Source organism: Eschrichtius robustus, chromosome 6 (genome assembly GCF_028021215.1).
Source record: "Eschrichtius robustus isolate mEscRob2 chromosome 6, mEscRob2.pri, whole genome shotgun sequence".
NCBI lineage: Eukaryota > Metazoa > Chordata > Mammalia > Artiodactyla > Eschrichtiidae > Eschrichtius > Eschrichtius robustus.
Window position 1 is genome coordinate 134,153,075 of NC_090829.1, and position 27,948 is coordinate 134,181,022.

General features: G+C 43.2%; 1 pseudogene; it reads right to left on the bottom strand.

The window, feature by feature from the left end:
• Nucleotides 1–550: 550 nt before the first annotated feature.
• Nucleotides 551–27,948, bottom strand: part of LOC137765980 (small ubiquitin-related modifier 2 pseudogene) — a 36,374-nt pseudogene continuing 8,976 nt past the window's right edge.

Genomic DNA, 27,948 nt, shown 5'->3' on the forward strand with positions numbered 1-27,948 from the left:
CATAACATAGTCACAAATTCTAGGGATTAGATAATGGACATCTTTGGAGGCCTTTATTCTTCCTACTACACCCACTTCATGGGAAATAATGAAAATAAGGTGCATTTCAGGAGCCGTGCATGGTTTTTTTTCTTTTTTTTTAAACAAGAACTTTATTTAAACAGCAACACGCTTGACTTGAAGGGAAAAGTATCTAGGATTCATTTCTTTTAGAGTAATTTATCCCTACTTAAAGAAAGATTGCCCTACATGTAACAGCTACGTACAAAAAAGTTATAAAATTGTCCTTGGTTTTACAATGATAAATGAAAAACATTAAAATTCTCCAATTGAACAAGGTATGCAAGAATTTTTATGTTGTTCTTTTTTTGTTAAACAGTGAGAGCAAAATAACTTACTGGAATATAAAGATAAGAGCTGAATGAGCATGCCACTAATGGAGAAAAGGGGGTATCTTCACAGAACCAGTATTTTTCCCCATTCCATCTCCATTTGATGTCGATCAAAACATACCGTTGGCCGTTTAGTTAAAAAAAAAAAGGCAATATGCTTGTGCACATACACCAGTTACTTTAGGTACAATAAAGGAATGGGGAAGGGGAAAATGAAAGAATAGAGAAACTATACTGTAGTAGTCAGGATGTGGTGGAACCAAATTGCAGTTTTCTAATTGAGAACGTCTTCTTGGTCCGGAGGAACAGAATTCTGGACTAAAGTAGCAGGTTCCCTTTTGAGTAGACACCTCCTGTGTGCTGCTGGAACACATCAATTGCATCTTCATCCTCCATTTCCAACTGTGCAGGTGTGTCTGTTTCATTGATTGGCTGCCCATCAAATCGGAATCTGATCTGCCTCATTGACAAACCCTGTCGTTCACAATAGGCTTTCATTCGTTTACTAAGTGGTGTATGCCTCTTAATCTTCAACTGCACCACGGAGCCATCCTGCCCCGCCACCTTCAAATTAATACGATCGTTGTTCTCAGTCTTGACTCCTTCCTTGGGCTTTTCGTCAGATGCTGGCGACAGGGATTGCAAACTCACTCAGGTTTGACACTTGAAGGGAGAGGCAGTTTGTTTGTTGAACAGGCATTCCAGAAGGCTCCTCTGCAGATCAAAACCACAGTGAGATATCACCTCACACCTGTCAGGATGGCTATTATCGAAAAGACAACAGTTAACGAATGTTGACAAAGATGTGGAGAAAAGGGACCCCTTGTGCACTGTTGGTGAGAATGTAAATTAGTGCAGCCACTGTGGAAAACAGTATGGAGGTTCCTCAAAAAAATAAAAATAGAACTACTGTATGATCCAGCAATTCCTCCTCTGTGTATTTATCTGAAGAAAATGAAGACACTAACTCAAAAAATATATGCACCCCCATGTTCATTGCAGCATTATTTACAATAGCCAAGACATGGAAACAACTTAAGTGTCCATGGATGGATGAATGGATAAAGAAAATATGGTATAGATACACAATGGAATATTATTCAGCCATAAAAAAGAATGAAACCTTGCCATTTGGGACAACATGGACGGACCTTGAGAGCATTATGCTAAGTGAAATAAGTCAGAGAAAGACAAATACTGTATAATCTCATCTACATGTAGAATCTAAAACAAAACAAAACAAAAACAAAAAACCAAGCTCATAGATATAGAGAACTGAGAACTGATTGATGGTTGACAGGGATGGGGAGTGGGAGGTATCAGTGCAATGGGTAAAGGGGGTCAAAAGGTTCAAACTTGCAGTTATAAAAAAGATACGTCCTGGGGGTGTAATGTAGAGCATGATGACTATAGTTAATAATACCGTATTGTGTATTTGAAAATTGCTAAGAGAGTGGATTTTAAAGTTCTCATCATAAGCAAAAAAAATGTTTTGTAACTATGAGTGCTGATGGATGTTTACTGGACTTGTTGCGATCATTCACAATATATACAAATGTCAAATCATTATGTTGTATACTCTAAACAAGTATAATGTTATACGTCGATTATATCCCCCCCCAAAAAAAAATGATAATGCTGGTCTGAAAAAAAAGAGGTTCCTGCGTGGCTCTTACACGTTTCCTTTGTTAGGCCCTCTGTTTTGAATAGGTGTGTGTAAAGGGAGGCTCTGTTCAAATTAGATCTCTTGAAGAAAAATCTCTGGGGAAAATGTCTTCATCAAACATTGCTACTATCCGAGCCCTGGTCTGGGAAGATCCCACATGCCACGGAGCAACTAGGCCCGTGAGCCACAACTACTGAGCCTGCGCGTCTGGAGCCTGTGCTCCGCAACAAGAGAGGCCGCGATAGTGAGAGGCCTGTGCACCGCGATGAAGAGTGGCCCCCGCTTGCTGCAGCTAGAGAAAGCCCTCGCACAGAAACGAAGACCCAACACAGCCAAAAATAAATAAATAAATAAAAGAAATCATGTTCTCATGTGAAAAATTTGAAAAAAAAAAAAAAATTGCTACTATCTTAGGTTGGTCTTGCTCATTAAAATACACTTACTTGGGACATCGAAAAGAGAGAGAGGGGAGCTAAGGGTCACAGGTCATGTTCCGGGGGGCAGGAGCAGAGTTAGAACTTAGCCTGCAGGGAGAGCCCTCGGCATCGACAGCATGTGGGGAGGAGACAGGCTGCATGGGATGGAGGGAGAGGTCTCCCTGCCATGCGGTCTCAACAAAGGCCTCAGCCCACCCCGTGGGGAGGTCAGAGCGGGGCTGGCCCTTCAGGACAAAGTGCGGTGGGATTGGGGGTTCACTGGATGCCAGCTGCCCTGAGAAAGGGGTGTATCTTGTGGAGGCAACTTTCTGGAGTGAAACCAGTTTCCAAAGAAGGTGCATAGCCGCGAGCTGTCAGTGGACAAACTTCCCAGCAACTGGAGGAGAGAATTCTCCCGTCCTGAAGGGGAATTCAGAGTCTACATGAGCTTCTGCTCTCCTGGGCAAGCCACTAACCTCTCAGTGAAGGGGACCACCACCTGTCTGGCCCGGAAAGACCCCCGAGGCCTGTCTATCCTTCTGCACCTGCTCCGTCTCTGCCCTGGGCTTCTGTGATCTTACCTCTCAAATAAGGGACTTCTTTCGATGTTGAAAAGTGACAACCCTCTCACTGAATCAAGCCTGTAAATCTGGTTTAGTTTGGCGCTCAGTGTTTTAAAATTTTAAGACTTTGTTGCCAATATGCAAACAATTGAGAGACTTCCCCAAAATTCAGGTTTCTGGATTTTTTTTTTAGAAAGCAGATCTGGCCACACTCACCCTAAACCCCTTCAAGGCCACAGTTGTCGGACATGTCACAAGCCCACCAATGTGTCAAGATCCTCACCAGGCCTCCAGCCCCTGGGAACACATGCTAGATTTTGAAAAATATTCAGTTATTTAAACGTGGCTTCTAAGTTAATGCTCTTTTGTTTTTAACGTCAACAAATCAGCTAACCTTTTATGAAACCCCAAATGAACAAATCTCTCAATTACACATACTTAGCTAAGTAGTGAATATGAATTTTTTTTTTTTTTTTTTTTTTTTTTTTTGGCTGCGTTGGGTCTTCGTTGCTGCGCACGGTTTTTCTCTAGTTGCGGCGAGCGGGGGCTAGTCTTCGTTGCAGTGCACGGGCTTCTCATTGCAGTGGCTTCTCTTGTTACAGAGCACGGGCTCTAGGCACGCGGGCTTCAGTAGTTGTGGCACGCGGGCTCAGTAGTTGTGGCTCGCGGGCTCTAGAGCGCAGGCTCAGTAGTTGTGGCGCACGGGCTTAGTTGCTCTGCGGCATGTGGGATCTTCCTGGAGCAGGGCTTGAACCCATGTCCCCTGCATTGGCAGGCGGATTCTTAACAACTGCGCCACCAGGGAAGGTCCGAGAATATGAATTTGAAAGTGAGGAGGAAAGAAATCAAGCCCAATGAAGCATACTCCGTCCAGAACAATCCCCCAGCAAATGGTATCAGTGGATATGAGTAACACTTTGATTTTAAAGAAACCAATGTCAGTGACATTTGTGACATGTTACGGAGTAATTGCAATGTTTGTTATGGATCAAAACCCTTAGTGTGAAGCAAGAGTAAGAAATGACATTAAAAATTATTCTTTTGCTAGAGAGCACTCTATCTGCAAAGCCAAGCTACTCAAGGTAAGTGGCAAGTAGGAGTTTTGACGTGTTCCCTGGTGATTTGTGTTGACATGTGACTTATTCTACATCTTAGAGTCATTTTGACTCAGCACATGAGCCACCATTGGTGCAAAGCCTTCAGCATTACTTGTCTCCACTGTGAGGAGGCCTACCATGAAAATGGTATCGCTGGTAGATGGGAGGGATTGTAAAGATGCTCTTGGTGGCCTTCACTCTTTCCTCCTTGTTAATGGAACACAGATTTTGCTCAGGTGGAATGCGTCCAACCCTGGCACATCCCTAGGGGATGGATCCTGATTGAGCTAAACATGGCAAGGATATCACATTCCATTTTGATGGACGGTTACATTTCCAGCTTCTCTTGCAGCTATACCGGCCAAGTGTCCTAGTCTCTTTACTGACACTTTAGGAAACCTGCTGGGGTGCTTCTGAAAAAGATAATTTGTTTCCTGGTAAAAAGGGACAAATGTAAGAAGAGGGCTTGCTTGTGGCTCTCTTCCCCTTTCTTCCGGAGCTGTGGCAGCCACCTTACAACCATGAGGTGACGACCATTACATGAATGAAAAACCAACCAGGGTGAAATGAAAAATAGAGTCTGAATACTGGATGACACGGATGATCACCTGAGCCATCCCTGTAAATGCCTACTTCCAGCCTTTTTGCTGAGACAGAGGTATATTATCTAGTTCATTAAGTTTATATTTTTATACATTTTAAATTATTTATTTAGATTTTCTATTATGAGCAGCTAAGAATATTCCTAACTGATGAAGAATTTTGGAGAGCAAAATGCATTTAATGTCACAAAAGGTAAGATAATGCCCTATAACTTAGAAAAACACTTTGCCTGTGTTAACAATGAACTTTGTTCTATTATGGGCACCTTTTCAACCCAAATCCTATTGTGCACATACTTCTTGGTTTCTCTGAAGTGTATCAGTCTCAGGACTTAATGCTTACCTATGTACCACGTTGAGGACTTCCTTCCCTTCATTTTTACCTTAACGATTGGACAGGGCACTATTCTGGAATTTCTTATAACATGGTGAGCAGAGAGCACAGTCCCTGATGCCAGAACACAGACCAAGGCTTCATCATTTGTTGTTTCTCATAATCCACATCTCCCTTTTATTCCCTGTCTTTCCATCCTTTCTTCACCTCCCCCTTAACTCCATCATCAGTTTCTAACACCCCCTGAACCTGCTTCCCTGAAGGTCACCAAGGCCCTTCTAGTCAAATCCCAGGGTCTTTTTAAAAATTTACCTCTATTTTTTAAAAACTTATTTATTTATTTTCGACTGCGTTGGGTCTTTGTTGCTGCGCGTGGGCTTTCTCTAGTTGCGGCGAGCAGGGGCTACTCTTCGCTGCGGTTCACTAGTTTCTCATTGCAGTGGCTTCTCTTGTTGTGGAGCACGAGCTCTAGGTGTGTGGGCTCCAGTAGTTGTGGCATGCGGGCTCAGTAGTTGTGGCTCATGGGCTCTAGAGCGCAGGCTCAGTAGTTGTGGCGCACAGGCTTAGTTGCTCCGCAGCATGTGGGATCTTCCCAGACCAGGGCTCAAACCCGTGTGCCCTGCATTGGCAGGCGGACTCCCAACCACTGAGCCACCAGGGAAGTCCCCCAGTGTCTTAATTCCTCTCCACTCCAGGGTCTAGTTCAGTGCTCACCGTGGGGTCCACTGAAACCCAGCCCCTTTCCTGGCTCCTTCCCCAGAGCCTCCCGGCCTCAGAGAGCTAATCAATGCTGAGGGCTTTGGGCATCTCCTCTTCATTAGAAGTGACCAAAAAGCAGTGGACAGACACTTCTCCCTGGCTGGGTGGCCTTGTGTGAGTCATTTAACTTCTCTCAGCTTTAACCGATTAGCCTGTGAAACAGCTGCTCCACATATCCATAAGAGGCAAGTTTTGGGGCGCCTGCTCAGCCCACACCCACTCTTCTGAGACCCGCTCCCACCCATGGCCTGGTCAACCATGTGTGTGCTACATGACCCCGATGAACAGATTACTGGACTAGTGGGGGATGCCCAAAGACAGCTGATACATTGGCTGCTCAGTGACCAAATGTGTTCTTTTTTTCTCAAAAACCCAAGCAAAGAGCCCCAGAGAATGGTGGGCATGGGAACTAAAAGGTGCCGACGCCAGGCCGCCACCTCTCCCAGAGAGCACAGTGAAGAGCAATCAGACACAGGCAGCTGCTGAGGGATGCAGGAGCACCGAGCAGACAGACAGACACGAGGACGGGAGGCCGTCTCTCCCCGGAGCACCCGCACGACTGGTCTCATCTTAGAGCCCCAGGGCTTCCAGAGTCCCCTGGGTTCAGCTAGCTGTTCTTTGGTTCCAGGAGATGCCCTCGACTCCTTTGAGCCCACCGCCCTTTCATCTGTACTAACTCCTGTGACTCTCTGATCCTTTCAACTAAAAAGCCTTGACCAGCACAGAGTCTCACAGAAGTGTGATGAAGATGGGTAGCTAGGATACCTGTCTTCAAATCAACAGAAGATCTGTCTCCCTTGTGAAACCTCTTCAGTGTTCTATCGGCTCCCAAAAGAGCCCATAAAGTACTTTCTGAGTGGTCATTATGGGTTCAGCCTCAACGGGTTGGGCTTAGGAAAGTGGAGAAAAGGCGGGGATTAGAGCCACACAAAGGCCCTGAGGCAGATGTAAGCAAAGTGTGGGGGAGGGGAGGAGTCATGGGACAGACCGAGAAGGGAGCATCACCTGAGTTGTCATTTTGGACACACATTCCCTCTTCTAGTACTAGGAACCCTCTTTTTTTTAAAAAATAAATTTATTTTATTTATTTATTTTTGGCTGCATTGAGTCTTCATTGCTGCGCGCAGGCTTTCTCTAGTTGCGGTCAGCAGGGGCTACTCTTTGTTGCTTGCTTGGGCTTCTCATTGAGGTGGGTTCTAGGTGCACGGGCTCAGTAGTTGCGGCGCACAGGCTTAGTTGCTCTGCGGCATGTGGGATCTTCCCGGACCAGGGCTTGAACCCGTGTCCCCTGCATTGGCAGGAGGATTCTTAACCACTGCGCCACCAGGGAAGCCCTGGAACCCTCTTTTTTAAGAGAACCCACCCTACCTTATTGGGCAAGAGTTCATTCTTCCTTCCAGTACCACCACCACCAGCAGGTGGGTGAGCATGTGACCCTCATGGGCCAATCCCAGCACACTGCATTCTCCAGGTCACTGTGATTGGCTGAGGGGTGGGCTCATCAGCTATGACTCATAACCTGGCTGGGCCAATCAGAACCTCCCCTCCGGTTTTGCTATAGAACCCTTGGGGAAATGACATTTTCTCCAGATCATAAGCCATGAAGAGTGTAAACTGAGGGGGCAATCTTGGCCTCTATGTGGAGAGATCTGGACAGAGAATATGTCCCAAAGGAAAGTAGGGATCACAGAGAAGGAGGGGGCAAGGAGTCCAGATGACATCATTTGGACTCCTGAATCCAGCTATATCTGAAGCCATTCCCAACCCTTATACTGCTCAGTTATAAGGAACCAATATATCTCCTTTTCTTTCCTTTACAGTGGTTTGATTTAAATTTATATTACTTGCCAAAACAACAACAACAAAAACAAACAAACAAAAAACACCTTGACAACAATGGAAGTTAAGGGAGAGAGGTGGAAACAGGGTTGGACCAGAAGGGTGGTCTTTGATGACTCTGAAAGCCTGCAGGGAAGATTGCCTTGTTATGGTAAGTGGGTCCTTCCTGGTTGTCAGTGAGAGATGCTGTAACCCGCCTTCAGTTCTGATGCTTCCCTTGATGTGCTGAGGGGCACTGCACTGATTCTTTCCTTTAACTGTAAGAAGGTGCTAACAACATTTCATTTCAAATCATTAATGTAATACGTTTAGACAAAAGAGGCTATTAGTCTCGGAAAGGACTGCTTTAAAGACCATCGAAATGTGTCCTCTTTCTGCTTTCTTCTGTGTTCTGTGCTCCTCTCCCTGAATTCCCAGATACAAACTAGAGAATGCAGCAGTGCCTGGAGCAGAGTGGTAACATCCGGTATTATTTTGACAGCACAATTCAGGGCTGACCACCCTCCAGCGTGTGCACTTTGCTACAGTATGTGGCACATCCCTTCACAAGTGCAAAGAGAGCTAAGGAAACATTAGAGAGCTTTATTCCAGGGATCTTTAAATTTGGGCTGGAGAAAAGATCATATGTCCACGGGTAGAAGACAGAGGGTAAAGGGAATGCATAAGGAGTAGGATGGAAGATGCAGAAAGTAGGGAAGCAGGAGGAGATACGGGAGGAGGGAGCCAGCATAGGTGGGAAGAGGAAGCTAAGAAGAGTACAGAGAGGAAGGAGAGGAAAGACCAGGAAATGTTTAGGCCAAGACCCAGCTCCTCCTCTGGGTCCTCCGTAGGCAGGGACAGCTACATCATTTGTAGGGCCCAGTGCAAAACTCAGGTGCGGAGCTGTAAGCAGATAGGGTAGGGGGTCCCCAGAGAAAGAGAACCAGGCATGGCTTTCTTGACAGAAGAGAAGCTATTTTGTGATGTAAGTCTGGCCACAGTGCTTGCCCTTGAACAGGTCTCAGTAATCAAGGATCTTAAGAGAAGTGAGGGAATGCAGGAATGAAGGGAAAGCTGTCAAGAAACAACAGTTCAGCAATAAAACAGAGTCCTAGTTCCTCCTCAAGAGAGAGATGTATAACAATCTGATGCACATCTTTGCGATCTTCAGGAACTAAGGTCCCCACCCAGGTGGAGGAAGGAATGATGATGTTGACTCTCGTGACTTCTATCAACTAAAGCTTGGACTCTGTCGACCTTTGCCCCAATTCTATGCTGAATTCTCCTCTGCTCAAGCCCATTCATGAATGTGCATGTACCCTTAGCTTAAAACTTCCCCAATTTTGCTATTTGGGGAGACACTGATCCCCAGTGTTCTCCTTACTTGTTGCAAGTAATAATAAATCCTTCCTTCTCCAGATCTTTGACTTGGTTGTGTCTATTGGCTTAACACCCACCAAGAGGTGAACCCAGTTTTCAGGTAACAGAGCCCCTTGTTCAGAATTTACTAAGAATTTCAAGATGGTGACGGCAGAGCATTAAAGGAATCTTGGGCCCCGTGACTGCACTTGCCATGAAGCTGGCACTGTCTGTGGGGCAAGATGAACTAGATGAGGATTTTCACAGGGTGTTCTGTAAGCCTCAGATGTTCCAGGAACAAGAGGTTCCTTCATCTCCTAACTGGGAAGCAGAGCACAAGCCCCATTCTTAAAGATCTCCCCCCCCCACCACACACGCATATGAACACCTCCAAGAAGCCCTGGGGAAAAGAAACTTCTGTGACTTCATTTAAACCAGTGTTTCTCAACTGACCCGTGGCGTGACCACGGAAACATTGTCCCCCTAATACTCCGTGTTAACATCCCACAGAACCCATTTTGCAAAATGCTTGAAGATCTTGAGGTTCCTCGAGATCACCCATAGCAGCCCTTCCTACCCTGAGATTCGAGGCTCAAGAACCCGCTCTGCTTGGCCTTGGGGTGACAGCAACTTCCTTGCACCAGATTGGATGGTGGGGGGAGGGGTGAAGGAAGGGGATGGGAGTAGCCCCCAGAGTTTACTGTGGCTGCAAAACCTGTGGGAGGTTTTCCAAGATGAGACATCGACTCCCCTAAACTCCCCTTCACGCAAGCACAAAAAAGCCTTTGTTTTATTCTAAATGTATTCAAAATGTTCCCTCTATTTTAATGCCTAACCTCCCCAGAAATTTTTCAAAGGGAACTTTGATACCACATGTAGGACAGGGACTCCTTGGCTATGGTAAATAAATACAAAGTTTGTAGAAGACTTGCAATCACAGATCATTTTATCCAAAGTGTTGTATCATTGTATTTAGGGAGAAGTTATGCCCAGAACTCCCTGTATTCCAGTTCCTGTGATCAGGAACCCAGGAATTCCTCAAATTTAAACCATTATCCTTGACAAAGGTTAGTTAAATTTCAACGTTGTTGAGAAGAACAAGGTTTAATGCAGAAAATAACCCAGGTATTGGTTTTTGTTGTTGTTTGTTTGTTGTTATTGCTGTTGTTGTTTGTTTCTCCATACACAGTAAAGACTGAGGGTTTTGAGCAGATGCTCAAGGCTGGATCTCATCTGTTCCTCACTCCCTTTGTTGCAGTAGACAAGTCACTAAATCCTCTTCTCTGTGCCTTTGTTTTGTCATCTGTAAAATGGGAATAATAGCGGTAGTAAAGATTCTTCTAGCAGTACGATAACATGTGAGAAAGCCCTCTAAAATCTAACTGCAGCAGGCTTTGCTAAAGCACCTCTTACTTTCCGATTACAAACGTAAAGAGCCAAATCTCCACAGTGAGGCATGGACAGATGGACAGATTTTTAAATCAGAAGAAAAAAAAAGGGTTATCACAATACTTAGCAAGAATTCCCCCCTCAGTGGTCATTTTGCTTGGAGGTTCAAACTATAACCAAATGCGATGAAATATGCTTACTTTGGAGATTCTTAAGCTCCCTTTACATGAATCCTTCTGAAATATACCAACTGGTTCTTAGCGAGGAATCAGTTCAGCAGGGACTCTAGGAGAGCGCTGGTGCCGCCTGCCGGCTTGGAGTGGTATGACAAGTGTGCTCTACAGAGACAAAGGGAGGTAGCCTGGAAGCCCTAAATGGGGAATCTGAGAAACCTGGGCTGGAGCAAAATATTCTGGCCTGGAGCCTCGCTGTTCAAATTGTGGTCCCCTGGCCAGCAGCACGGGCATCACCGGGAGCTTGATGGAAATGTAAAATCAGACTGCATTTTAATAAGATCCTCCACCACACACATAGAAAACAAACTTATGGTTACCAAAGGGGAAGGGGGAGGGGTACATTAGGAATTTGGGATTAACATATACACACTACTATATGTAAAACAGATAACCAACAAGGACCTACTGTATAGCACAGGGAACTATACTCAATATTTTGTAATAACCTATAAGGGAAAAGAAACTGAAAAAAATAGATATATATGTATGTATAACTGAATTACTTTGCTGTACACCTGAAACTAACACAATGTTGTAAATCAACTATACTTCAATTTAAAAAAAAACAAAAAAAAAAACAGGGGCTTCCATGGTGGCACAGTGGTTAAGAATCCGCCTGCCAATGCAGGAGACACTGGTTCGAGCCCTGGTCCAGGAAGATCCCACATGCCGTGGAGCAACTAAGCCCGTGCGCCACTACTGAGCCTGCGCTCTAGAGCCTGCGAGCCACAACTACTGAGCCTGCGTGCCTAGAGCCCGTGCTCCGCAACAAGAGAAGCCACCTCAATGAGGAGCCCGCGCAAGGAAGAGCAGCCCCCACTCACCGCAACTAGAGAAAGCCCGCACACAGCAACAAAGACCCAACGCAGCCAAAAATAAATAAATAAAATAAATAAATTTATCAAAAAAAAAAAAAAAAGAAAGAAATGAAGGATGTATCCACCCCTCAACAAATAAAATATTACGTTAAAAAGAAAAAGATCTGGACTTCCCTGGTGGTCCAGTGGCTAAGACTCCATGCTCCCAATGCAGGGGGGCCCGGGTTCAATCCCTGGTCAGGGAACTAGATCCCGCATGGATACCACAACTAAGAGTCCACAAGCTGCAACTAAAAAAGATACCGCATGCCGCAACTAAAGACCCTGTGTGCCGCAACTAAGACCTGGCGCGGAAGGAAGGAAGGAAGGAAGGAAGGAAGGAAGGAAGGAAGAAGAAAGAAAGAAAGAAAGAAAGAAAGAAAGAAAGAAAGAAAGAAAGAAAGAAAGAAAGAAAGAAAGAAAGAAAGAAAGAAAGAAAGAAGGAAAAGAAAAATCTTCCAAGCAATTTATATGTGCATTGGAGTTCAAGAAACATGTTCTGGAGGATTTAATCTAGTGACTAAAGGTCAAAGGGGAATTCTAAAAGTAGGAAGCTACTTTAAATAAATTTATTTTAAAAACCCAGGTAGGGGCTTCCCTGGTGGTGCAGTGGTTGAGAATCTGCCTGCCAATGCGGGGGACACGGGTTCGGGCCCTGGTCTGGGGGAATCCCACATGCCGCGGAGCGACTAGGCCCGTGAGCCACAATTGCTGAGCCTGCGCGTCTGGAGCCTGTGCTCCGCAACAGGAGAGGCTGCAATAGTGAGAGGCCTGCGCACCGCGATGAAGAGTGGCCCCCGCTTGCCGCAACTAGAGGAAGCCCTCGCGCAGAAACGAAGACCCAACATAGCCATAAATAAATAAATAAATAAATAAATAAATAAATAAATAAATAAATAAATAAATAAATAAATAAATAAATAAATAAATAAAATAAATTAAAAAAAAAAAAAACCCAGGTAGGGATAGCAACTCACAGAAAGCTTAGCACTTCTGCTCTATTTAGTTCAAGTCCTTTGTCACACCAACCAGTAAACTTTGCCCCACAACTCTGCCCCACAACTCTGCTTTTCTTAATTTCATTTTCATCATATTTCCTACTTACTCTTTTGAAGGCTTTTTTTTCCTTCCACAGAGTTATTTCTACAATTTTATAATAAAATTACCCAGGAAAACAGGATTCCTTCCCATTACGGAAAATTTGTTTTACTATCTTATTTTCTGAATTACTGTCTTAGAGTTCCTTGGTTGCAAGCAACAGAAATGAATTCTGGGAAATATAAGCAAAAAACAAAATGTATTGGGTGGATATGTTGGTAGCTTATAGAATCAAAGAAAAAGCTGAGCAATGAGGTCTTAGAAAGGACAGGAAGCTGGCGCTTCCAGGGCCACACCTTTAGGACACACCCATGCCAAGTGTTTTCAGCCCTGCCTGTGTTGCTGATCAGTATGCAAATTCTCAGGACATAGAATCTGTTTGGCCTCACTTGGTTCATGCCTGGCCCTTGGAGAAGGAAGGGCAGGGCATCTCAGTTTCAAGACTCATTGAAAGTGTATCTAATGAGGAAGGCTGGGTTCAACGGCTGTTACAGTCAACATCCACCCTGATTGGTCAAGCATGGTAGTACCCATGTCACTCCAGTTTTTATATATTTTGACCATCACCCCTGGAGAGAGTGGGTCCTCAAGGAAAACTGAGGTGATTTAGCTGAAAAAGAAGGAAAGGATAATGGGCAGGCAAAATCAATAGATATTCTCTATACACATCTCTATTGTGAAATAAACATGCACCCACCAAGGTACTGATTGAAGAAGATACTGATAAAGTATTTACTCTAAAACCCATGTATCTGTATCTATTATTCCAAGAGGTATCCAAGAGGTTAAAGTGGGGGGGGGGGATATTTTTAACCCTTTACGCACACAATTGGAGCATTCAGTGAAATCTTGATGATCTTTGGCTTTTCAAGGCAAATCTACCTTCTACAACATCATCAGATTAAAACAGAAATTAAACAGTGGAAAGGGCTCCTACCTGCCAAGACTTCTGGCATGCATCACCCCTCTAACATTCTAATGTATTCACGGGAAATGTTATACAAATGGTGGGGGTCTTTTTTTCTTTTTAAAGAAGAGAGAATAAAAATGATTGTGTAGCTATGAAAAATACACTCTGTTACCAGAGCCCCATCACAGTTCTTGCAGAAAACATCTTGGGGGAATAAATAGCTGCAGTCTCATAGCAACATTCAGTTCGACAATGCTCAGAGCTGAAAGATGTTCTTGGGTTAGAAATTTGCCTGCAAAAGGATGCCATCCAGAGTTACCTTTAACTGGATAACAGAGTCAGTCCACAGCCAGGGGAAATGGGTCTCAATCAGGTAGTCCTTCTGCTTCCTTGGAATTTTGCAAGAACTGACCGATGTCCTCATAAAGCTAAATGAATGAACCTGTATGTCATAGAGAGGACTCCGTGACATACCCAGTAACCTGACAAAGGCTTCTTAGCGGGAAGAAAACGTTTTCTTTTACGTTCTATGCACTGGTCACACTTTACAAATAGCTTAGAATAATAATAATAATAATAGCAGAAAGGAAAAAATGATGGAACCCCCTCCCCATAGATGTATCTCCACAAGCAGTGCTGTTACATTCATTAAGTCTATCTGAAGTCTTATTTCTCTTCTTTAAAATTGTTCCATGAGGTTAAATAATCTATTTTTGTACTGTTGGAGGGATCTGGCATCCATGGCCCAAGTAATTAGTAAATGCACATTTCTTTGATCCTCTTGTTTCATTTTTAAAATCCAAGTGGTTTTTGCATTCTATGCCACCATCTATCCTTGTACATTTTAATAAGAAACTAATGTTTCCCAAACTAGTGAATATAACAAAAAGGAAACAGACTCATAGATATGGAGAACAAACTAGTGGTTACCAGTGGGGAGAGGGAAGGGGGAGGGGCAAGATAGGGGTAGGGGATTGAGAGATACAAACTACTATGTATAAAATAGATAAGCAACAAAGATATACAGTACAATACAGGGCATACAGCCAATATTTTATAATAACTATAAATGGAACATAACCTTTAAAACTAGTGAATTACTATGTTGTACACCTAAAACTTCCATAATATTGTCATACATCAACTATAACTCATTAAAAATAAATAATAAAAATTATGATAGCGTATGATATTACTTGTATGTGGAATCTAAAAATGATACAAATGAACTTATTTACAAAACAAAAATAGACTCACAGACATAGAAAACAGACTTCTGGTTACCAAAGGTAAACCAACTGTACTTCAATAAATTTTTTAATTTAAACAGTAAAAATAAATGAATAAATAGTAAAACAATAAAAATAATTTTAAGTACAAAAAAAAAAAAAAAAAAAGAAAGAAACTAATGTTTTCCGGAAAACTCTGGAGGCACATTGGCCCTCCAGGAAGTGGGGGCAGGCATAGGCCATGGTCACCTGGCTGAGATGGTCCAGTTTGGAGCAAAGGGACTAGGTTTCCAGCCCTGGCGCCATCGTCCAGAAACAAGGCCAAGATCAGGCCAGGAACTTAATTTTGCTGCACCTCAGTTTCCCCATTTGGGCAGTTAGGTGGTTTGTGTACACTCTCTAATGCAGCTGAAAAGCCTACCATTCTGGACATCTTCACTGTGGACTCCAAGGGTAGAACAGGGAATACAAAAAAGTGGCCAGAAAGCCACTCAGGAACCTACCATTGAAACTTTCTTTTACAACCCCCATCTCTGGTCCACAGCCTTTGAGGAGCAGGTCCAAGGAACTGAGGTATTGAACTGGAAGCCACAAGTGTAAGAAAAAAAAGGATCCAAGAGTCTATCCTTTAAATACCAAATCCTTGATTGGGCCGCTGTCCATCATCTGTTCTCTCTTTATCTGGAGCGAGCAGCCGTGGTCGGCACCAAGGCACCATCCACAGCGCCTGTCCTCTTCTGACGGGCATTGTCATCACTGAATGATGAGATGGGGGCTTATCGGGAGCTTGGAGGGATAAATGCGACCTTGGGCGACTGAATTAAGATTGGAAAATATCTTGACAGGCTGGAATAATGGATAAAATCTAACGTTTGAAATGTAATCAGGATAAATGGAAAATCTGGCTCACGGGTTCAGAATACCAAGTGCACAGAAATCGCTGATCTTGTGAAAAAAGGCCTAGAATGTTCAGTTTACTACATATCTCAGTCTGTGCCCGCAGGCTCAGCAAGATGACTCGACATCACCATCACCACTTCCCCAACCGAAGCAAACATGGCGTGGAATTTGCTGAATAAAACTAACCCAAGCAAGAGAAGGAAAACGTGCACTATCCTCCCATCAGGTCATGTCTGTGTCATTAGGAGTGATAGGAAGGAAAACAGACAAGCCCCAGAGAGAAAGACAGACTCCAGCCTGATGAGACGTGGCCTTGCAGGGCAGGAAGACCAGGAAAGAATCCAGAATTTAACCAGGGCTTAAAAAGATGAGGAACGTTAATGCAAAATCCCAACCACCCAAAGCAGGTGATAAAATAAAAAGAGAAGGTTGAGAAAGAATCACATAAGAATGTAAAAGAGTTGATGGAATGAAAATGCCAGATGGCAAGACAATAAGATACCTGGAGATAAAAGGAAAAGCAACCAAGCAGAAAAGGAAGTTCTATAAAGCAGGAATGGAGGCTGTGAGTCAAATTGGGGTGGGGTGAGAATTGGGGAGGGGAGTGACCGAGACCCAGAAGACGGATGTAATCCAATTACACCAAGGGCATGGGCTCGAGGGTCCCTTGTTTTGATGACCATAAAAAGGGTTCAGTGAATTCTTCCGAAGTTTGAGATTGGCTCAGAATACGTGCAGCCCAGATCCCTGTCTCAGCAAAAGCCTCTGTCTGATGTGCAATATTATTGTCCTTAAGCAGGTAGCCCAATTTTTCTGGGATGATAAAACTACTCCTTTCTGCCTAAGTCTTTTTTAAAAAATCACTCACTATTTACTAAAGTATAACCTACTTGCAAGACACATGCACATATCTAAATGTAGGGCTTGAAGAATTTTCACAAACTGAGCACAGAACCTTCATCAAGAAACAGAACAGAAGCAGAACAGAAGCCCCGTCACATTCCATTCTCATTACTACCTCTCCCCCAGGGCAACCTCTGTCCTAACTTCTGCTGATAGATTTGTTTTGCACCTGATATAAATGGAATCATGCAGTAAATTCTCTCATGAGAGTCATCCGTACTGTATGTGGTTGTAGATCATTCACCTCATTGCTGGGTAGTATTCCACTGGGTGAACACAGCACACATTACACATCCAGTGTTGATGGACATTTGTGGAGTTTCCAGTTGAGGGCTGTTATGAATAATACCGCACTGAACTTCTGGTTCATGGCTTTTGGCGGGCATATGCATGCATTACTGCTATGTCATAACAAGGGGTAGAATTACTGGGTCACATACACACCCTATAACAATATGATATCACTTATATGTGGAATCTAAAATATGACACAGATGAACTTATCTATGAAACAAAAACAGACTCACAGAGAGAGAAAAGACTTGTGGTTACCAAGGGGGAGGGATGGATTGGGAGTTTGGGATTAGCAGATTCAAACTATATATTATATACAGAATGGGTAAACAACAAGGTCCTACTGTATAGCACCGGGAACTATATTCCATACCCTGTGATAAACCAGAATAGAAAGAATATGAAAAATAATGTATATATACATGTATAACTGAATCACTTTGCTGTACAGCAGAAATTAACACAACATTGTAAATCAACTATACTTCAATAAAATAAATTTTTAAGAATTTTTTTAAAAATTAAAAAGGATATCTGAAAACTTCCACTGTCACTCTGGAGAACTGTGTGCAGATCTGAGCAGGATATTTATGAAATAGGCATTCTGAGAAGTTCATCTGAAGAGTAAGCTGCAGGTGACACCCTTAGTGAGACTGTAATAACCATGTCCCGTGAGAGCCACTGAGGAAGTGGGCATGTGGAGATGGAGAAGACACACCCAGGGGGAAGCTGACTTCAGATGTGAGAAGGGCTATAATGTTAGAAGAGCTGCTGGTTGAACCGGGTAGATTGAGCATATGCATTTATCTTTCTTTTTCTCAAAGACCCAATTAAAATGAAAGGGGGAGGGACTGATTAAGTTGATAACCAATTGGTCTCTTTTTTAAAAAAATAAATTTATTTATTTTTCTATTTTTGGCTGCATTGGGTCTTCATTGCTGTGCGCAGGCTTTCTCTAGTTGTGACGAGCAGGGGCTACTCTTCGTTGAGGTGCGCGGGCTTCTCATTGCGGTGGCTTCTCTTGTTGCGGAGCTCCGGCTCTAGGTGCGTGGGCTTCAGTAGTTGTGGCACGTGGGCTTCAGTAGTTGTGGCTCGCGGGCTCTAGAGCGCAGGCTCAGTAGTTGTGGTGCACGGGCTTAGTTGCTCTGCGGCATGTGGGATCTTCCCAGACCAGGGCTCGAACCCGTGTCCCCTGCATTGGCAGGTGGATTCTTAACCGCTGAGCCACCAGGGAAGTCCCACAATTGGTCCAGTGGTTAGAACTCTACACTTTCACTGCTGAGGGTGCAGGTTCAATCCCCGGTCAGGGAACTAAGATCCCACCAGACGCATGGTGTGGCCAAAAATTTTTTTTTTATTTTTAAAAAAACTTTGATGTTTTTAGATTTTTGACAGTTGTATAAGTACCTAGGGAGGTTTTGCTACTTAAGTCAGAAAATCAAGTCTAGTAGTTTTATACTAGACATGGTCCAAAGGTTAAAGACAATGAGAGATGAGAGAATAGGCAACAGCAGACAAGGTGTGTAACAAAATATTTTAAAATGGTAGGTGGATGAAGAAGCTGTGGGAGCTGAGGAGATGCCTGCAGAGGGGGAAGCAGAGGAGAAACCAGCACTGTATTCTACAGAACCTGGGAATGTTTCAGGAGGTCAGGCACAGGAAGCAGAGAAGTAGGAGTGAGACGTGATAGGACAGAAAGAGGGAAAGAAACATTATGGAAAGAGAAGATAAGGAGCAGAGAGACCCTCACGTCCCGGCCCCATTCTACACGAAGGGGTTGGGTGGCCACCAACTCTGCCCAGAGGAGAGTAGAAGCGTGAGGCAAAACTGCAGTAGAGAAGCCCTAGGTCAGAGATGCTAGGGGGTAAATGGGGTGGTAGAGGCACCACACTGAAAACAGAGTCTCTCAGTGGAAGCTCACATACTGGATGGTGAGACTCCCAGCCTCCATCCTCCTGCTCAAGCTCTAGGCAAGAACTTGATGAGGTTTTCTGGAGACACAAAAATGCCCCAGAGGAAAAACCCTGTAGATACCAATATTTGGTGCTCTCAATGAACAAACAAAATGACAGGTTCCCTGGCTATTATTGGTTAAGATATATTTGGTTGCAGGTAAGAGAACCCAGTCAACAGTAACTTAAATAAATATAGGCTTGTTTCTTTAATATAACAACAACAAAACTGGAAGTAGGCGGAAGCTGGCATTAGTTCAGCCAGTTAGCAATGTCAGTGAGTTTTTTGTTTTTTTTTTTTACTTTTGTGGTTTTCAATCTTCTTGGTCTCTGGACCCCTTTAGACTCTTAAAAATGACTGAGGGTCTCTGGACCCCTTTAGTCTCTTAAAAATGATTGAGGGCACTAAAGTGCTTTTGGTCATATGAGTTATACCTACTGATATTTGCTTTATTAGAAATTAAGATTGAGGGACTTCCTGGTGGCACAGTGGTTAAGAATCCGTCTGCCAATGCAGGGGACACAGGTTAAATCCCTGGTCTGGGAAGATCCCACATGCTGTGGAGCAACTAAGCCCATGAGCCACAACTACTGAAGCCTGCTCACCTAGAGCCCATGCTCCGCAACAAGAGAAGCCACCGCAATGAGAAGCCCGCGCACCGCAATGAAGACCCAACACAGCCAAAAATAAATAAATAAATAAAATACAAATTTTTTAAATGCTTAAAAAAAAAGAAATTAAGATAGAAAAAATTCAAAAACCCAAGAATACACAATCATGCATTCATTGGCTGTCAGAAAGAAAACGACATCACACGTCGGTCAGCCTCTGGAAAACTCCACTGTACACTCATGAGAGAACAAGGACAAAGGAAATAATGTCTTGGTATTAATATTAACACAGTTTGACCCCTGAAAGTTCCTCAGACAACATATCTCAGACAACATTTTGAGAACTACCACCTTGTGGCTTCTCCAGCTTCAGGCGTCACATCTAAACTCAGAGCAGGAAGAAGGGAAGAGGTGGGCAAGCCAGCCATATTGTCTTCTTGTCAAGAAAGGAAAAGCTTTCCCAAGAGCTCTTAGCCAACTTCCCTTCACAGCTCCCTGGCCAGAACTGTCACATGGTCACAACTAGCTGTTGTCAAAGATGAAAGCAAAGACCAAAACCAAACAGAAGGTTGTTTTGAAGTTTTTGAAGGAAACAGAGACAATTCAGAGAATAGAATAGCAAAAATCTTAAACCCATAATTCATTTCCTCAGAGAAGTACAAGGACCATATTGCATCCCCAGAACAAGAACAATATACTATTAAAATATTTTATAGCTGAAATAAAAATTTAACCAATGGGTGGGGAGATAAAGCTGAGGAAATCACACACACACACACACACACACACAAAGACAGAGCAAGTAAAATAGAAGAGATAAGATTTTAAAATTTAGAAGATAAGTACGTGAGGTATAACCATACACATCATATATAAATTGTAGAAAGGAAGAACTGAGAAAACAGAGAGAAAATTATCATGGAAATTTTTTATTTAAAATGCTCCAGAATTGAGAGATATGAGTTTCCCAATTCCTGTGTGCCCAGCAAGAAGAGGGAAAAACCCTCAAGATATGTCATTATGGCATTTTAGAATGCTGCAGACAAAGCAAGCTCCCAAAGGAAGAGAGAGAGGGAGAGAGAGACAGAGACAGAGAGAGAGAGATTTTGAGAGAGAGAAGTCAATATAAAAAAAGAAAATTGAGAATCACTTTGTATAGTTTGACTATGTATAGATTGCTGCTTTGAAAATAATTTTCCTTCATATTTTTGAAGGTATTGCTTCATTGTCTTCTAGCTTCTGGCATTGCATCCTGATCCTTTCTCTCTTTTTTTCTTTTTTGTATGTGACCCCTTTCTCTCTCTCAAAAATATCTCTCTCTCTCCATATATATATATATATATATATACACACACACACACACACACATATATGTATGTATATATCTCCTATTGGTTCTTATTGGTTCTGTTTCTCTGGGTGCCATGTAACAAACTGGGTGGGGGATTTCTATTATGACAAGAAAGAAGAGAAGGACAGATACTGGGGGACTGTTATGAAAAAGAAGTACTTATAAACTCCAAGAAGAGCAAAAAGGTGTACAAGAAAGGAAACGTAGCCATGGTATTCTACTTGGCTCACCAATGACTGATATTTTATTTAATCACAATAAGTAAACTCTGAAATATTGGTTTAACCAAAAATCATCATATAACTTTCAGGAGGGTGACAGGAAGTAAATGAGGGACAACAGATGGCTTCCAGGTGCTGAATGACCTTGTATATTAGGACCCTGCTATAGACCGAATGTTTGTGTCCCCTCCACAAAATTCATATGTTGAAATCCTAATTCACAATGTGATGGTATTAGGAGGTGGGGATTTGGGGGAGGTGATTAGGTCATGAGGGTGGAGCCCTCATGAATAAGATTAGAGCCCTTATAGAAGAGACCCAGAGAGCTCCCCTGTCCCTCTTGCCATAGTGAGCTGTCTATGAACCAGGAAGTGGGTCCTCATCAGACACTGAATCTGCTGATGCCTTGATCTTGGACTTCCCAGCTTCCAGAATTTTGAGAGATACATTTCTGTTGTTTGTAAGCCACCCAGTCTATGCTATTTTGTTATAGCAGCCCTAAGGGTCTAAGATAGACTCAATAGACAAGATCCAAAGTGCTGAATAAAGAAGTAGCTGTACTGCAGCATTTATAGGTGAAATGATATATCTTGGTGCCAGTGGTGGGAGAAAGGGGAGGGATAGGGTATGGGAGTCTAGGTGAAACAAGATGGTTTATGAGTTGATCATGATTGAAACTGGGTGAGGGATACATGTGGCTTATTATAATGTTCTCCTTACTTTTGAATGTTTGAAAATTTTTATAATAAAATTTGCAAAAATAATAAAATAGTAATGAAGTAGCACTTAATACTGCTTATTAAGTGTCTACCAGAAGAAAGAGCTAAAAGTTTAGAAAGAAATGCTCAGGAATGGGAAAGAATGGAACAGGGAACTGCTGTTTGTGGTATAAACTTTTCTGTAAACAAAATATGTAGTTGTTTTTTTTAAAATAAATTTATTTGTTTATTTATTTTTTGGCTGCGTTGGGTCTTCGTGTGGGCTTCCCCTAGTTGCTGAGAGCGGGGGCTACTCTTTGTCGTGGTGCGTGGACTTCCCATTGCGGTGGCTTCTCTTTGATGCAGAGCACGGGCTCTAGGCACATGGGCTGCAGTAGTTGCGGCATGCGGGCTCAGTAGTTGTGGCACATGAGCCCAGTTGCTCCGCGGCATGTGGGATCTTCCCGGACCAGGGTTCAAACCCGTGTCCTCTGCATTGGCAGGCGGATTCTCAACCACTGCACTACCAAGGAAGTCCCAAAATATGTAGTTTTTTAAATTATTATGAAAAAATAGTGATGAGGGGAATTCCCTGGCAGTCCAGTGGTTAGGACTTTGCACTTTCACTGCTGAGGGCGTGGGTTCAATCCCCCTGGTCTGGGAACTAATCTCCCACAAGCTGCTCAGCCAAAAATAAATAAATAAATAAAACTAAGCAAAGAATAAGAAGTGGATTAAAAAAAAAAAGAAAGAAAGAATAGTGATGAGACTAGAATAACACTGGATGAAAAATATGGAAATCAGACTTTGCCTCGCTATAACAAAGCACTTTCTCACAATGAAAATTGTCCAGAATTATATGGACTGTCTCATAAGATGATTTAAGAAAGACAAGGGACTTCCCTAGTGGCGCAGTGGTTAAGAATCCACCTGCCAATGCAGGGGACACAGGTTCGAGCCCTGGTCCGGGAAGATCCCACATGCCTCGGAGTAACTAAGCCCGTGCGCCACAACTACTGAGCCTGTGCACCACAACTACTGAAGCCCGCGCACCACAACTACTGAAGCCCGCGCACCTAGAGCCCAAGTACTGCAACAAAGAGTAGTACCCGCTCACCACAACTAGAGAAAGCCCGTGCACAGCAACGAAGACCCAATGCAGCCAAAAAAAAAAAAAAAAAAGACAACAGGATCACATGTAAATGATGTTGTCAAAGGTGGTCCTGTGCTGAAGGGAAGTTAGGGGAGGTGACTTCTAAGTAGGGTGGCCAGGTTTAGCAAATAAAAATAGAGGACACCAGTTACATTTGAATTTCAGATAAATAGTAGTTTTTAGTGTATGTCCCACGGTAAGGACGTTATACACTGGGACATAGTTATACTAAGAAGTTTATTTACCATTTATCTGAAATTCAAATTTCACTGTTTGTCTTGCATTTTATCTAGCAACCCTTGGGAATTCAGACATCCATCACTGAGTATAATCTGTATTGAGTCCATAATCATTTATCTTACTTTTTTTTCCTGTTTAACGCAAAGGTAATGCAGAGTTGAAAATAGAAAAACTGGAATTCATGGGAGAATCCCTATGGGCAGGGGTTGTCCTAGGAAGCATGAGAACACGAGGAAAGAGGCTCTGTCGACACTCACGTTCTCCCTGCCCACACTCAGGAATGGAGTGAATTGTATTCAAGTTATGTGTCTTAGGAGCTTTGACTCAGCCAGAGTGAGTCAGAGAGGCCTCCCTGTAGGAGTCAGCATCGAAGATGAATCTGTAGGAGGGTTTCCCACTTGAAGAGGTGAAGAGGAAAGAGCTGGAGGAAAAACGGAGTTACAGACTGGCGGGTATTGAGACCTTGAGAAGATGTTATAATTACAGCACCGGATGAGGGGGATGGAGAAGTGGGGCATGAGTTTGGAGAGGGTGGGATCTTAGGGACCTTCAAAGAGATTTGGGTTTAGTCCTGTAGGCCCTGGGCTGCTGTTTATAAAGAGGTACATGAAGATGATGCTATCTACCAATCCATTCTCTTTTCAGCTGTTTTCCCAAGGGTGGTCCTTTCCTCTCAAAAACATGAACACGAAGAACTGGAGGGTGCTAGAGCACCCTCAAAGAAGAATCCCTCAGAATCCAAATCAACCCATGGAATCACTCTTTATGATGAGGAAATGGCCTCAGAGAGAAGTCACAGAACTGGTCAGTGATGGAGTTGGGATCAGAGCCAGATCTCTTGACCCCTTTTCCAAATTGCCTCCTCAAACAGGGAGGCAGGTTGTACAAATGGGGAGGGGCACATATTCCTTATTGCATTCCAAGAAGATACATAGTCTAGGGTGTACCAATCTCTATAAAATGCAATGGCAATGGGACCTTCTGGAGTTGAGCAGTGGCCCTGTTCAAGCCATCCCCCAGGCATAATTGTAAGAGCACGGTTTTGAGAGACTGACCCAGGTGGGTGCTGTGGCTGTGACTGTGAAAACATTGGTTTATCCATATGCAGCCGGGTGGCTCATGGGGAGCCCAACCCCCAGGTCCTGGGCTCATTAACTCTGCTCTCGGGACTTCATGCCACTAATGAAAGCTCTGAGGGAGAGTCCCATGCCCCTCAGAGGGTTTGTGTGGTTAACGAGCCATCAAGTTTGCCAAAGCATTATCTCCCTGTGGCCCTGCCACCATTTTCCACGCTGTGGCCAACTCCTTTTCCCACTTCTCAACTTAGCCTTGTGGAAACTGAATACAGCAGTCAGCTCCAGGAGCCTCAGGGTTGCCATGGGTTACGTGAATTCAAAACTGAAGATGGAACCAAAACAGGCCCTTAAATATCAGCCCTCAAGTGGGAAGCTAAAAGGAGTGCTTCAGCACCTTAAAAGAAATCAGGTGACGTCATGACAAGGGAAGGATACTGCTGCAGCCATGAGCTGGATGGCTGCTGCCTGGAGCCTCGATGTGTCAACAGCTGCTAAAAATATCCTCTCTACATGGTGCCTGCAAGTCATGGCAAATACTCAGGGACATGAGAGTGAATGTCTGAAACGGTAGACCTGTGCTAGCCAACCCGGTCCCTGCTGGCCACGCGTGGTCACAAGCACTTGAAATGGGGCTTGGCTGAATGAAGATGGGCTGTAAGGAAATTGGCTATAATGGGTGGGTAGGGGAATAAATGTTGACGCCTCACTTCATATATCAAAATTAACTCCTGAAAGATGAAAAAATTAAAAGCAAGGGCAAATATAGAAAACCTAGGTGACCTTCAGATGGCCCCCGAGTGTCTAAGAACATGAACGACAGAAGAAATCACCAAGAAAATGAGACCTTTTAAAAAAAAATTAAAAGCTTTAGCTGTTTTTTGACAAATATTAATTTAAAAAAGGAAAAGAAATTATAGTTATGCCAGATACTCTGCTAGGTACTTTCACAAACATTATTTTTTGAAAAATGTATTTTTATTTAGATATAATTGGGAATTCCCTGGCGGTCCAGTGGTTAGGACTCGGTGACTCCATGCTTTCACTGCTGGGGGCCTGGGTTCGACCCCCGGTGGGGAAACTAAGATCCTGCAAGCTGCGCAGTGTGGCAAAAAAAAAAAGAAAAGAAAAAGATATAATTGACACATAACATTGTGCAGATTTAAGGTAAACAAAGTGTTTATTTGACACATTTATATACTGCAATATTATTACCATCATATGTTAGCTAACACCTCTATCTTGTCACATAATTATTTTGTTTTTGTGGTGGGAATAATTAAGATCCACTCTCTTAGCAACTTTGAAGCTTATAATACAGTATTGTTGGCTCTGATCACTCTGCTGTAGATTAGCTCTTCAGGACTTATTTATCTACTAGTTGCAAGTCTGTAAAAAGCATTAGCTTTAAAAAAATCATAGATATAAATAAAATTTAAAACCACATAAAAATGGGAAGTTATTTTCCATAAAGATTACATATAGTGGGGCTTCCCTGGTGGCGCAGTGGTTGAGAATCTGTCTGCCAATGCAGGGGACACGGGTTTGAGCCCTGGTCTGGGAAGATCCCACATGCCGCGGAGCAACTAGGCCCACGAGCCACAATTACTGAGCCAGCGCGTCTGGAGCCTGTGCTCTGCAACAACAGAGGCCGCGATAATGAGAGGCCCGCGCACCGTGATGAAGAGTGGCCCCCACTTGACGCAACTAGAGAAAGCCCTCGCACAGAAACGAAGACCCAACACAGCCAAAAATAAATAAATAATTCCCATTTAAAAAAAAAAAAAAGATTACATATAATGTACACCAAAAATTGATAATATGCTAATACCCCAATAATAGAATGAGCAATTCTCAGAAGAAATACAGATGGCTAATAAACATTAAAGTGTTCATTCTCACTAGTAATCAAAGGAAAGCAAATTAAAACCACCATTAAAAGTTTTTAAATTAAATTACATTAAGGCAGGCTTCCCTGGTGGCGCAGTGGTTAAGAATCCGCCTGCCCTCCCTGACTTCAGACTATATTACAAAGCTTCAGTAATCAAGACAGTTTGGTACTGGCACAAAAACAGAAATATAGATCAATGGAACAGGATAGAAAGTCCAGAGATAAACCCACACACATATGGGCACCTTATCTTTGTTAAAGGAGGCAAGCATATACAGTGGAGAAAAGACAGCCTCTTCAATAAGTGGTGCTGGGAAAATTGGACAGGTACATGTAAAAGTATGAAATTAGAACACTCCCTGACACCATGCACAAAAATAAACTCAAAATGGATTAAAGACCTAAGTGTAAGGGCAGACACTATCAAACTCTTAGAGGAAAACATAGGCAGAACACTCTATGACATACATCACAACAAGATTCTTTTTGACCCAGCTCCCAGAGAAATGGAAATAAGAACACAAATAAACAAATGGGACCTAATGAAACTTAAAAGCTTTTGCACAGCAAAGGAAACCATAAACAAGACCAAAAGACAACCATCAGAATGGGAGAAAATATTTGCAAATGAAGCAACTGACAAAGGATTAATCTCCAAGATTTACAAGCAGCTCATGCAGCTCAATAACAAAAAAACCAACAACCCAATCCAAAAATGGGCAGAAGACCTAAATAGACATTTCTCCAAAGAAGATATACAGATGGCCTACAGACACATGAAAGAATGCTCAACATCATTAATCATTAGAGAAATGCAAATCAAAACTACAATGAGATATCATCTCACACCGGTCAGAATGGCCATCATCAAAAAATCTAGAAACAATAAATGCTGGAGAGGGTGTGGAGGAAAGGGAACACTCTTGCACTGTTGGTGGGAATGTAAATTGATACAGCCACTATGGAGAACAGTATGGAGGTTCCTTAAAAAACTACAAATAGGGCTTCCCTGGGGGCGCAGTGGTTAAGAATCCACCTGCCAATGCAGGGCACACGGGTTCAAGCCCTGGTCCGGGAAGATCCCACATGCCGCGGAGCAACTAAGCCCGTGCGCCACAACTACTGAGCCTGCACTCTAGAGCCCGCGAGCCACAACTGCTAAGCCCGCGTGCTACAACTACTGAAGCCCGTGCGCCTAGAGCCCGTGCTCCACAAGAGAGGGCACCGCAACGAGAAGCCTGCGCACCGCAGCAAAGAGTAGCTCCCGCTCGCCTCAACTAGAGGGAGCCCGCGCGCAGCAACAAAGACCCAATGCAGCCCAAAAATAAATAAACAAATAATTTAAAAAAAAAAAAACAAACTACAAATAGAACTACCATACGACCCAGCAATCCCACTACTGGGCATATACCCTGAGAAAACCATAAGTCAAAAAGAGTCATGTACCAAAATGTTCATTGCAGCTCTATTTACAATAGCCAGGACATGGAAGCAACCTAAATGTCCATCGACAGGTGAATGGATAAAGAAGATGTGGCACATATCTACAATGGAATATTACACGGCCATAAAAAGAAATGAAATGGAGGTATTTGTAATGAGGTGGATGGAGTTAGAGTCTGTCATACAGAGTGAAGTAAGTCAGAAAGAGAAAAACAAATACAGTATGCTAACACATATATACGGAATCTAAGGAAAAAAAAAAAAAAAAAAAAGGCCATGAAGAACCTAGTGGCAAGACGGGAATAAAGACACAGACCTACTAGATAATGGACTTGAGGATATGGGGAGGGGGTGGGGTGAGATGTGACAGGGTAAGAGAGTGTCATGGACATATATACACTACCAAATGTAAAATAGATAGCTAGTGGGAAGCAGCCGCATAGCACAGGGAGATCAGCTCGGTGCTTTGTGACCACCTAGAGGGGTGGGATA